The sequence below is a fragment of the Myotis davidii genome, unplaced genomic scaffold (genome assembly GCF_000327345.1).
Source record: "Myotis davidii unplaced genomic scaffold, ASM32734v1 scaffold1, whole genome shotgun sequence".
Taxonomy (NCBI): Eukaryota; Metazoa; Chordata; class Mammalia; order Chiroptera; family Vespertilionidae; genus Myotis; species Myotis davidii.
The window spans coordinates 4920124-4931110 of NW_006294681.1; the positions used below are offsets into that span (position 1 = coordinate 4920124).

At 37.4% G+C, this 10987-nt stretch overlaps 1 long non-coding RNA gene across 2 annotated transcripts; it reads left to right on the top strand.

The window, feature by feature from the left end:
* Window positions 1-776: 776 nt before the first annotated feature.
* Window positions 777-9417, top strand: LOC107183983. 2 transcript variants are annotated; one of them, XR_001514802.1, is made up of 4 exons: window positions 777-884; window positions 4548-4721; window positions 5087-5159; window positions 9331-9417. It is a non-coding gene; the product is annotated as an uncharacterized LOC107183983 (long non-coding RNA). The 2 variants fall into 2 exon arrangements; XR_001514803.1 differs by lacking the exon at window positions 5087-5159.
* The last annotated feature ends 1570 nt before the right edge of the window (window positions 9418-10987 follow it).

The window sequence follows — 10987 nt, forward strand, 5'->3', positions numbered from 1 at the left end:
ACTTTCTGACTCTTTCACTTACTAGTTGGGAAAAAAAATCACTTCACTTTATTGTATCTCGGTTTCCTTATCCTAATGAGATATGTAAAGGTAATCTACCTTAGGACACACCTGCCATATACTTTAGTGCTACATAAGTATTAATTCTCATTATTAAAAATATAATTTTTCAAATTCATTATCTATATATGGCCACTTTTCTAACTCTCTTTAATTTTTAACAGTTTTACAGTTTAATCTCATAAATTTTCTAAGTAGTGTATACAACCTGAAAATAATAGTAATAATTTTGGTTCTTCCTTTTCAATATTTATACTTTTTGTTTATTCTTCTTACTTTATATTGCATAAAATTTGCAAAGAGAAAAAAAACCAACGATGGTAGATGTCTTATTATTATCATAATGAGTATGTCCCTAGTATTACCTTATTATATATGGTTGTAGCTGATGGTTTTTGATCAGCATAAAAATGATATCCTGCCATTTGTAGAAAAAATATTTTATTTTTAATAAAAATTAAAGGTAACTTTTATCAATGTCTTTTTGTACATTTCCTGGGTAATTATAATAGTATTCCCCTTTAAAATACTAATATGAAGAGCTATGTTAATTTATTTCCAAATGTTGGTCTTACAATAAAAATTAGACTAGTGGGCTATATAACACTTCTAATCATAGCTAGACGTTTTTTAAACTAATGCATAGATCTAACCTAAGTTCATAAACTCCAATGTCATTTTGTTTATTTTCTATAAATGTTTTCATTGACTCTGAGCCATCGTCCTGCCAGGCTTGTGACTCCTTGAAGGCTCACCACACATCCTCCAGGCATCTGTCAAGGTTCCAGTGTTTAAGGAAGCACCACTGACTGACTGTCACACAGGTATAGTCAGGTCCCCACTAACCATCATCTTTTCTGAGCCAATGGCTCTCTGCTATTTCCATGTCTCTCTTGGGACTTCAGAACATTTGCAAGCTGAAAACATCAGGTCAATGGTCGTGTCTCTGTAGACACAGCTTGAATTTATTTCTCTCTGGACACTGCCAGCCTGCAGGAATTTATGATCTATTAATCCTACTGCCTGAGTTTGGAGCAACCTAAACATGACTTCCTCTTTCTGTAAAAGGAGCAAGGGGTTTGCTTCGGTTCCTTTCAATCAGTGCTGAAACATGTTTATAATCCATCATTTTAAAAGAACAGAGAAAGGGTACAAATTGAAAATGCTGTTTCCAAATTTAATCAGTTTAAATATTTATATCTTAACCCACCAATACTTTATTTAGAATTTTTGCACCCGTATTATAAAAAAAAGTTGTTCATATATTTATTAATCCCCACCTGAGGATATGATTTTATTGATATTTAGAGAGAGAGAGTGAGGGAGAGAGATACCTCCCAAATATGCCCTGACTGGGGGTCAAACCCACAATGTGGTTATGTGCCCTGACCAGGAATCAAACCCAAAACCTTTGGTGTATGGAATGATGCTCCAACCAACTGAGCCACCCAGCCAGGGCAGTTGGTCTAATTTTTCCTTGGTCTATCTTTGTCGGATTTTAATATCAATATACTAAATAAATTTGGAAGCTTTAAATCATTTCTATACTCTGGAGCACATTAACTAAAGTCAGAATTATTAACTAGAAACAGAATTATCTATTGCCTGAGATTTGATAGAACTTACCATCTGTACACAGACACTATTTCAGTGTAGATCTTTGACAGGTTTTAATATGTTTTATGATTCTTAGTCCCCAGATTTCATTTTTCTTACTCTTCTATTTCATGCAGCAATTTAATAAAATATGTAACCCTATTGGTATGTGGAAGCTAGTGGTCCCTTGTGACCTCCAGATCTTTCCTGATAGTTCATTATGGCTTCTCTACCAAGTTGTTTCTTCTTCCCTCTGATCTGCTGGCTTATGCAATTATCTACAGCTAATTAAATTGTTTTACGACTCCCATATATTTAGCCAAAATCGCCTTATTATTTCTTTTAATTATCCCTACCGCCACTTCCAATGCAATTTTCTGAATATTTATCCTTAAAAGAGAAAGTGGTAGGGCATACTTAGAGCTGAAGAACTGTATTTACAGCCCACATCAGAGAGCTGGAATTGGCAGTCCTACAGGAATTCCCTCTAAAACAATGCTGTGATTTAAATACAAATAGTGACATTAGTCAGCTGCAGATGGTTGCTAAATTTTTAAATAATGAAATATAGAATAATGAAAAACACTCAAGAATGAAACTAGGTATGAAGCCCAGAAATTGGTTGCTCTACTCTGAGTTCTAAAAATCCTATTAACTATTCCATTCTCCCACTTTATGAAATACTTATATAATAGAATTAAAGAGCTCACACAAACAAAAATGGAGAATTCTGCATGTATCCAGGAAGCAAACTGTAAAATTAAGTAATCTATGCATCTTTAGTATTCTTGATTTTCTTTAGGTGCCAAATTTCTCCTTATTTTAAGTTTAGGAATATGGTCTTATGTTGCTCAAATTCCTGGTATAGAAAACATTAACATTTATTTGTGGGAAAATTATTAGTTAAATGTAAATAATTATCTAAATAATAATGTGATATGAGTGACACATATATCTTTAAATTGGGCCATCTCTATATACAGATGCACAAAAGAATTGATGAAAATTTAAGATTTCTCTCCTTACAACAAAAACAAGGTGTGCACTGAGAAATGTGATTAAGATTTTGAAAAAATTGTCCATATAACCATGACTATTTCATTCAACCATTTAGGACCATGCTGCAAAGTGCCCTTTGCAAAAGCAACTGGCACCAATGCAGAAGGAATCAGACAGGGTTAAAACAAATTAAAACTGCACAATTCTGAGTTCTCAGCTATGTAACAGAGGGGAAGATGATAAACCCATGGTTGGTTGCCTTTGGTACTGGCTGCAGCAGTGGGGACCTTAGCTTGTTCCACTGCTCATTGTGTATTCACTAGAGACTGTGCTGACCACCACATTGAAGAGTCTGTGACAAAGTTTACCATTGAGCATGTGCAGTTCTGAGCCCTGTGAGGGTAAAGGAAAGCATTTCTGATTTTATCTGCAGCTGGTGGACAGTCTGCATGCGCGCACACAGTCCATTCCACCTCAATCGCCCTCTGTCTATCTCTGTTTTTCTTTTTCGGGCCTTTTTGTGTGTTCTTATTTTGTTTGGTTTTGTTATTAAGAAACAGACGCTCTTTTCAACCCATATACAGACACAGCTGAGAAATGCCGATGAGTTTGTGCTCCCAGAGACAGCCTCAGGCCCTGGGGGAAGGCAGTTGGTGGGTAAATGTCCTGTCTGCCCACCCTACCTGGTAAATACTAGGAGGCATCTCACAGCTGCAGCCTTAACCATGAACACTTTACTGGACTCATCTCTTTCTTTATCTGGCTTCTCCTGTTCCATCGCTTCTTATCCACTACCTGCAACCTAGCTCTTTTCTCTGTTTTAGAAAATCCAAACTAAGAAATTGATTTAAACTTTCTCTATAAAATTATCAATATTTTTCCATTCGGGATTAAATTACTTATCCCTCAGCCATTTCAGGCACAGAACTCTGTGGTGTAAGAATCCGAAGGCCTTTGTGTCAATTATATCTCAATAAAGCCGGGGGGGGGGGCAGATAATAAAAAAAAGATAAAGCTACTACAATTGTTATTTTTATATAATATCAAGAACATAGCTGTGCTGTCGAATACTGATGTGTTCTCTCCTCAAGGGCTTAACAAATAATCAAGGCAGTGCCAGTGGACAGCCGTAATCCTGAGTGCTGTCCATGAGAATGTGGGGTGCTTCCTGTAGCTGTTTTTGAGAGTAACATTTTATCATAAAAAACCTCTAAAGAGGCACTTTAAAAAAAAAAAGACTATTTGATGGCTTCAGAAGGATTTCAGAAGCGGATATGGGAGAGGGTGTTAAATGTGTGTCAGAAACTGAATGCCCTTTCCAGGAAGAAAATAAGAAAAACCACCTAGCAGTGGAACTGTGATAAGAAGGCAGAATAAGCATCACCAGAACTTGCTTTCACTTTTCACACCCATTTGTCAAAGCCTGCCTCCTCCAAGCTATTTTTTCTGGTTGAACAGCCAATACAGCCCATGACCCGCTCTTTCCACCTCTAATACATGACCCCTTTGTTGGTTTTCCAAACGCTTTCCTTGCCCTTCCCTGGGATCTATTTCCCATCCTCCTCCTGTTTGTCTGTTTGTTTGTTTGTAACACAGAGACCTGAGGGAATGCACACTCCCATCAGGAAAAGTGGTTCAATGTGAATGAGTGTGCAAGACAGAAGTTCTAGTGTCAACTGAATATCAACTAGGTATTTCTTCACCAAAAAGGATTCATTCCAGACAGAGAAAGGATTGCAACCCAACATGTGCAGACATGGCAAGCCTGGGGAGCCAAGATGAAGAGGTATTTAACTAAAGAAAGAGGAAGTTAGGGGAAGGGTAGGACTTTAATAGGCATAGAGTTCTTATATTGCTTACAAAATTTTCATAAGCCCTACCTCTTTCCACAGACCCTCAGGACCCATTGTGTTTTCATATTGTTCCAGTTAGTCCTTATTACAGAGCAATGCTGTTTGAACATGTGGTCTCCTTAACCCCAGCCAGTGATTGGGACATGCCACCATAGCAGCAAATGCCCAGCTTCTTCCTACTGAAGGTCCCTGCCCTCAGGGCTAGGGTGGATGGTGAGTGTGAAAGCTGGCATTTCTTTTTAAATGTCCTCTAACTCAGATGCTTTTAGAGTAGCCCTATATGTCCAATCACTTTCTAAAGGCTTTTTCTCATGCAAACACTGAAAACACTGCAAACCAGGAAAAAGTCTTGTTGTGAGGTTGGGTGTAAAGGGTATAGTGTTACACGATAGTAACAAAACTAATTGGTAGCTAGGTTTGCAGTATCCCACAAAAGGCAGAAAATAAATTGGAGCTGATTTGGTAGAAAATATCTCCTTTTCCAAAACTTGCTATATGGAATGAGGATGCCAGAGTTTCTTAGCGTCTTCAGTGTGACTGTTTCCTTCTAATCATGGCATGTTGACATTTCAACTCAGGAGCCTGGGAATGGAGGGACATTTGTAGACTCTGTAGCCATTTCCTAGAAACTTCTGAGTTCACCGTTGAATGGTAAAGTAGGATCTTTCCAATTTCCAGATTTATTTAATATATTTTACATCAAATTTTACATGAAAATGTTTCCATGGTAAAAATAAGCTTTACTGAACAAAATATATAAAATCCCACACATTTGCTTCCAATTATTTGTTACCTAATCCTTTGAATGCTAAGCCAAATCTGCATTCTGTGGTACAATTTAATGAAATGCTCTCTTCTGTTAACTACAGAACTACTATGCCCTCATTTCCTCACAGCCTCTTTTGGCTCTGCAGGCTGGATTCTGGATTGCATAACAGGGCCGAGGGGACCGTGGAGGCTCTGTGTTCACGGGCGTCCCTTCATCCAAAGGAGACTGTGGGTCAAGATCCCACGTGCTCTTCTGCACCCTCTCCAGGGCCACATCTCAGCCTCCTAACTTCAGGCAGATCGTTTCGTTTAACCATATAGATTTATTTAAAATAAACATTGGGTTCAAATAATGTCCCTGGTGTCAGTGTGAGTGCTATCTCTTTTCAAATGTAAAGAAAGTTGGTTTCTCTGGTTCTGAGTAGGAGCGAAGCCAGACGCTCTGGACCACAGAACGCCACGGCTGCCTCCAGGTCCTGGGGAGGATTTCTTTGCATCCATCTTTGGCTGCACTTTTTTTTGATGTCGTCTACGGCCAAGTTGTCATCCCCTGTCTCCCAGCAGTACATTTTCTCAGGCTACAGAGCTCTCATTAATGAGAGGGAGTCAATGCCTATTCCTATTTTGTTTTTTGGTTGTTGTTTTTATTTTTTGCTAAAAGAATTCTATGTTCAGAGCAAGCTTGTTAAGAAGATATGAACATTTCCAATTAATCAATCAATCTGCTTGATGTCAATTCAAAACACTCATGTCTTTAAAAAGACATTTTTGAGTGGTCTCTTTATTTCTGCGATACCTATTGTTATTATTATTTTTATTGATATGTATCAGGACTTTTGTTATTATGTTAGAAGGACAAAAATATTTAAAAAGATGCTGAGAAACACTGTCAATTTCCCAGTGCCTATAGATAGACATAGAGGCAGGTATAAGAGCTGATTTCCTAGTAGCACTTTACCCCAAGAAATGTAACATGATTCTACAATGTCTGTGCTGGAAAGTGATATATGGAATACTATGTTTGCTTTCTGTTAACTATAATAGCAATACAAATTACAGCAGGCTCTTTGCTTTTCTTTATTCAATTATTTAGCAGTAGATGGGATTTTGTTTTTTTAGCAGGAGATTTATTGGAAATTAAATAGCTATCTTAAAAATTTAGTAGTGATTTCAAAATAAGTAAATGATTTGTTGAGTTTTTTCTTTTAAGACTAAGAAGCATAAGAAGGAAATGAATCTCCTTAGTGTTCGTGAACGCTAACAGATATTTAGGCAGCTAACATTGAACACATTAACACAATACAATAAATTACAAATAAAAAACAATTTTTCTTGAAAATATGTCGTCATATCGTAGTGCTTCGTTATAAAATTCTGCAAAATGTATTTTCTCAGTACAAATGCGTCACATTTGTGGCTGGGCTTTGCTTAGTGGCAGTGGTCTAAATGGCGTTACCAAGATGATTGTGAGGTCAGGCTTTTAGAGAAGAGGAAAGGCATCTTGGTGCTTTAGGAATGTGCTAATTAATGGCGAACATTCTTCCAAAGAAACCTGAAATAACTCCTGACCCAGGAGATACTGCAATTTTATTTCTGCTACATAAACATTAAGAATATCTCATGGCTATATGAAGAATAATGAAAAGCTTGACAGTTCATCTCTCTATTTTAATCAACAAAGAGGCTTATAGGAAATAGATCTATAGTATATACTTTTCATTATGTTCCGCAACCTGTTTACCTCATGCAGCTCACGTTTTATGGGGAGCTATGGGAAGAACCAGTGTTATCATTATGACGCCGCTTTGTGAGGAAGATTCTTAGCTGTCTGTGTGCCTCTGATTGGCCCCCAGCTCCCCTCACCATCTGGAAGGCAGCATCCTGCCAGGGGGTGTCGGTGACGCTGCTCCAGTGTCTGGTAGATGTGGCTTGGGTTTCCTTTGATTATTGTGAGGAAGCTGGGGAATGACAGACTCATCTCAGCGACATCATTATCGACACAGATTGTAAAGTACAGAGCACCCAGGAACAGCAAATCTAGTCTCACATCTTAGGCAAAGGGAGAATCAACTTCAAAAATCAAGGGATCAATTTAATGAAGGCGTGGGGTGATTTAGGCAGAAGCACCATCAGCAGGTATTTTATAGCACAGCTCATTTGTCCTTCTAAGGGACCCTGTGAATTAGGTGTCAAAGGCATTGCTCATAACCATTGAAGACAGACACATTTAAAGACCAGCTGCCATCAGTATTAAATGAAAAAGAGTGCTTTAGGATAAAATTTCATTTTGTCTGTAAATTGATACTAAATGTTCTGGGCATTAATGCATGAAATGTCTTAAATATGTGAACATATTTATATGGAGGAAATGATTTTGTATTAATATATACATGCCTTACCTGCTTCGCTTCTGGTTGGCCAGGCTGATCCAAGGCCAAGGTGGATATAACCATAACTCTTATAAAGAAAGTACAATAGGTCACTATCCCTGTGAAGTCTACACTGTGCACAGTAGACTCTCGTTTCATTAATATTTTTATACACTTATTGTCAAGACATGTGGATTATTATAGTACACAAGGGCCTCTATGACCAATCTGTTACTTGCTGGTACTTCCTAGAACCTCTGCCAATCTTTTAGCCAGAGGATTCTTTCAGAAGCTCCTGTCAACTTACAATAGTTGATATTACAAACCTTTGATATCCTCAGCAGAATATCTGAGGAAATCTTTGTTGGCATCACTTATGCAGTACGCCCAAATCGATTTTCAAATCATGTTTCTCACATAAGCTATCTTGGCCAACATTTTTGAGGTGATCTAACATTATTTAGGAGTATTTTTGCTTCATCTAGTGTAGTTTGTCAATATTCTTAGAGCCACTTGGAAGTGCTCTGATCTTTGGTAGTTTTGAGTGGAATTGTTTATAGCTTATACTTTTTAGTTAGCCAATGGAAAGAGTAGTTAGAGATTAAAATGTTCAAAGGCTGAGCACGGTTGTTGTAAGTGCTGGCATTTTGTAATCCAATCCAATCAATTTCATTGGGTGAAAATACCATTAGAATAAAGACATAGGAACTACACAATAAAGTGGCAACAAAATTATTGTTTTATCAAAGATTACCAAAAATTGAAACATGAAAACTTTTTGAAATGTTTCTAAAGTGGTTATTGGACACTGAAACAAATGCAAAAGTACTTTTTCTTTCTTTTTTTCCGTTTTCTCTTTTATAAAAATAATTTCCATTTCTTTACTTATAACAGAATGTTATTCTTATAAAGTAAAATAAAAGTTTAAAGATTTAAGGATTACTATAGATACCAGTTAACAGTGATTAGGAGTTAAAGTAGCTGAAAAATGGCATTGGTAAATTTATTGGTGATTTTTTTAAAATGTCAGACTATGACAAAAACAAATCATCTGCTTAATATTGCAAAATTTTTATTAGAAGGATGTTGTCTTTGTTGCTTATAGTTTTTTTCTCTAGATAATAAGCTTCAATAATGTATTTATTCAATATTTTTGGTTATATGATAAAGAAAGTGATTTGCTTTTTATGAACTGCCTATGTTTAAGTACACGTTCTACCATTTGATAGCTGTGTGACCTTGAACAAAGTACACAAACTTTTATTCGCTATGTGGCTCAGTTTCTTCACCTGTAAAATTAGGATAATAGAAGTTCCTACCTATTCTGGTTCTTACCAGCATTCTATGAGTTAATATTCTTTTTTAAAATATATTGATTTTCCACAGAGAGGAAGGGAGAGGGATAGAGAGCCAGAAACATCGATGAGAGAGAAACATTGATCAGTGCAGGTTGCCTCCTGCACTCCCCACACTGGGGATGTGCCCGCAACCAAGGCACATGCCCCTGACTGGAACCGAACCTGGTACCCTTCAGTCCGCAGGCCAACACTCTACCCACTAAGCCAAACCGGTCACGGCAAGTTAATATTCTTAAAGTACACAAAGTAAGTCCCTTTGTGTTTGTTAAAGTAATAAATAATACAGGATAACTTGTTTGATTGTGCTTGTTTTATTGTACTCTGCAGATATTACTTTTTTTTTAATTGAAGTTTTGTGGGAACCCTATGTCAAGCAATCTATGGGTACCGTCTTTCCACAATCATTTGCTCACTTTTAGTAAGTCATGCAATATTTCAAACTTTTTTGTTATTATTATATTTGTTATGGTGATCTGTGATCAGTCATCTTTGATGCTACTGTTGTAACTGTTTTGGGTCACCACAGACCATGGCCATATAGGATGGTGATTTTAATAAATGTGTATGTTCTGACTGTTCCACTGATGGGCCGTTTCCCAATTCTCCCCCTCTGCTGGGCCTCCCTATTCCCTGAGACACAACAATATTGAAATTCGGCCAATTAAAAACTCTACAATGGCCTCTAAGTGCTCCCGTGAAAGGAAGAGCCCCAAGTCTTTCAATTTAAATCAAAAGCTAGAAATGATTAAGCTTAGTGAGGAAGGCATGTTGGACGCCAAGCCAGGCTCACAGCTCTTGAGCCAAACAGCTAAGCTGTGAATGCAAAGGAAAGGTCCTCCTAGGAAATTAAAAGTGCTACTCCAGAGAGCACACGAGCGATAAGAAACTGAAACAGCCCTGCTGCTGGTCTGGAGAAAGTGTTAGTGGTCTGGATAGAAGAGCAAATCAGCCACAACATCCCCTTCAGCCAAATCCTAATCCACAGCAAGGCCTTAACTCCTTTCAGTTCTTCTTTTCTCCACTTGAGAAAAGGTGACGGCTTGCTAGGCTCAGCGGATGGTGGTTAGCATTTTTTAGCAATAAAGCATTTTAAATTAAGGTATGTACATTGATTTTTTTAGCCACTATCTTATTGCACACTTAATAGACTATAGTATAGTGTGAACTTAACTCTTATGTGCACTGGAAAACAAAAAACTGTGTTACTCTCTTTATTGCGATACTCTATTGGCGGTGGTCTGCAACCAAACCCACAATATCTCAGAGATATGCCTGTATCTGTACATGTTTAACAAAATAACCTTTTCCCTTTGTCATTAATTTCTTCCTGCCTGCCCCCCTCCCTCCCTCTATGTTTTTCTCCCTTCCTACCTTCTCTCCCTTTTCCTATTCTTCCTCCTTTAAACACATCAGAAAGCCTCATTAAAATTTGCCTTGAGATCATTTTGTACTAGTTTATTGGCTAACATATATTTTATTGTTTTACATATGTTATCTCTTCTCTCTATTTTTGTGCTATAGATATGGTTTGGTATCATAGAGAAACACTGCTATCCGTGGAAATTAAGTGCAAAAGAATCTTCACTGAAAAGCCCAAGGTGTGTTTCCTAATGAAATCATCCTCGTGTAGCTAAGATGAGGAGAAAGGGAACCATTTGACATTTACTGACATTAGGAGCCAAAGCCCATTTTTCAGAGCGCGTTTGAAAGTAACGAAGCCCAGAGCTTCTTCATAAAGATAATGTGCTGGCATGATTAAGGGACTTTCCTTTGGGGACCTGATAATCATGATCGAAGGTCTGATGCCTCATTGAAAGCACTTCAGCTAGTACTTCCTTCCGATGCTGAATGTGTGCACCTTGGGATCCTATTAACACGAGTGTGAGTTAGATAGCCAGGCTGAAGTGTCAAGGTAAAGAAGAAGAAAAAGAAGAGACGATAAAAGGAAAGTGTGTTATTCCAGAAATCAGCAGTCTATGTACAG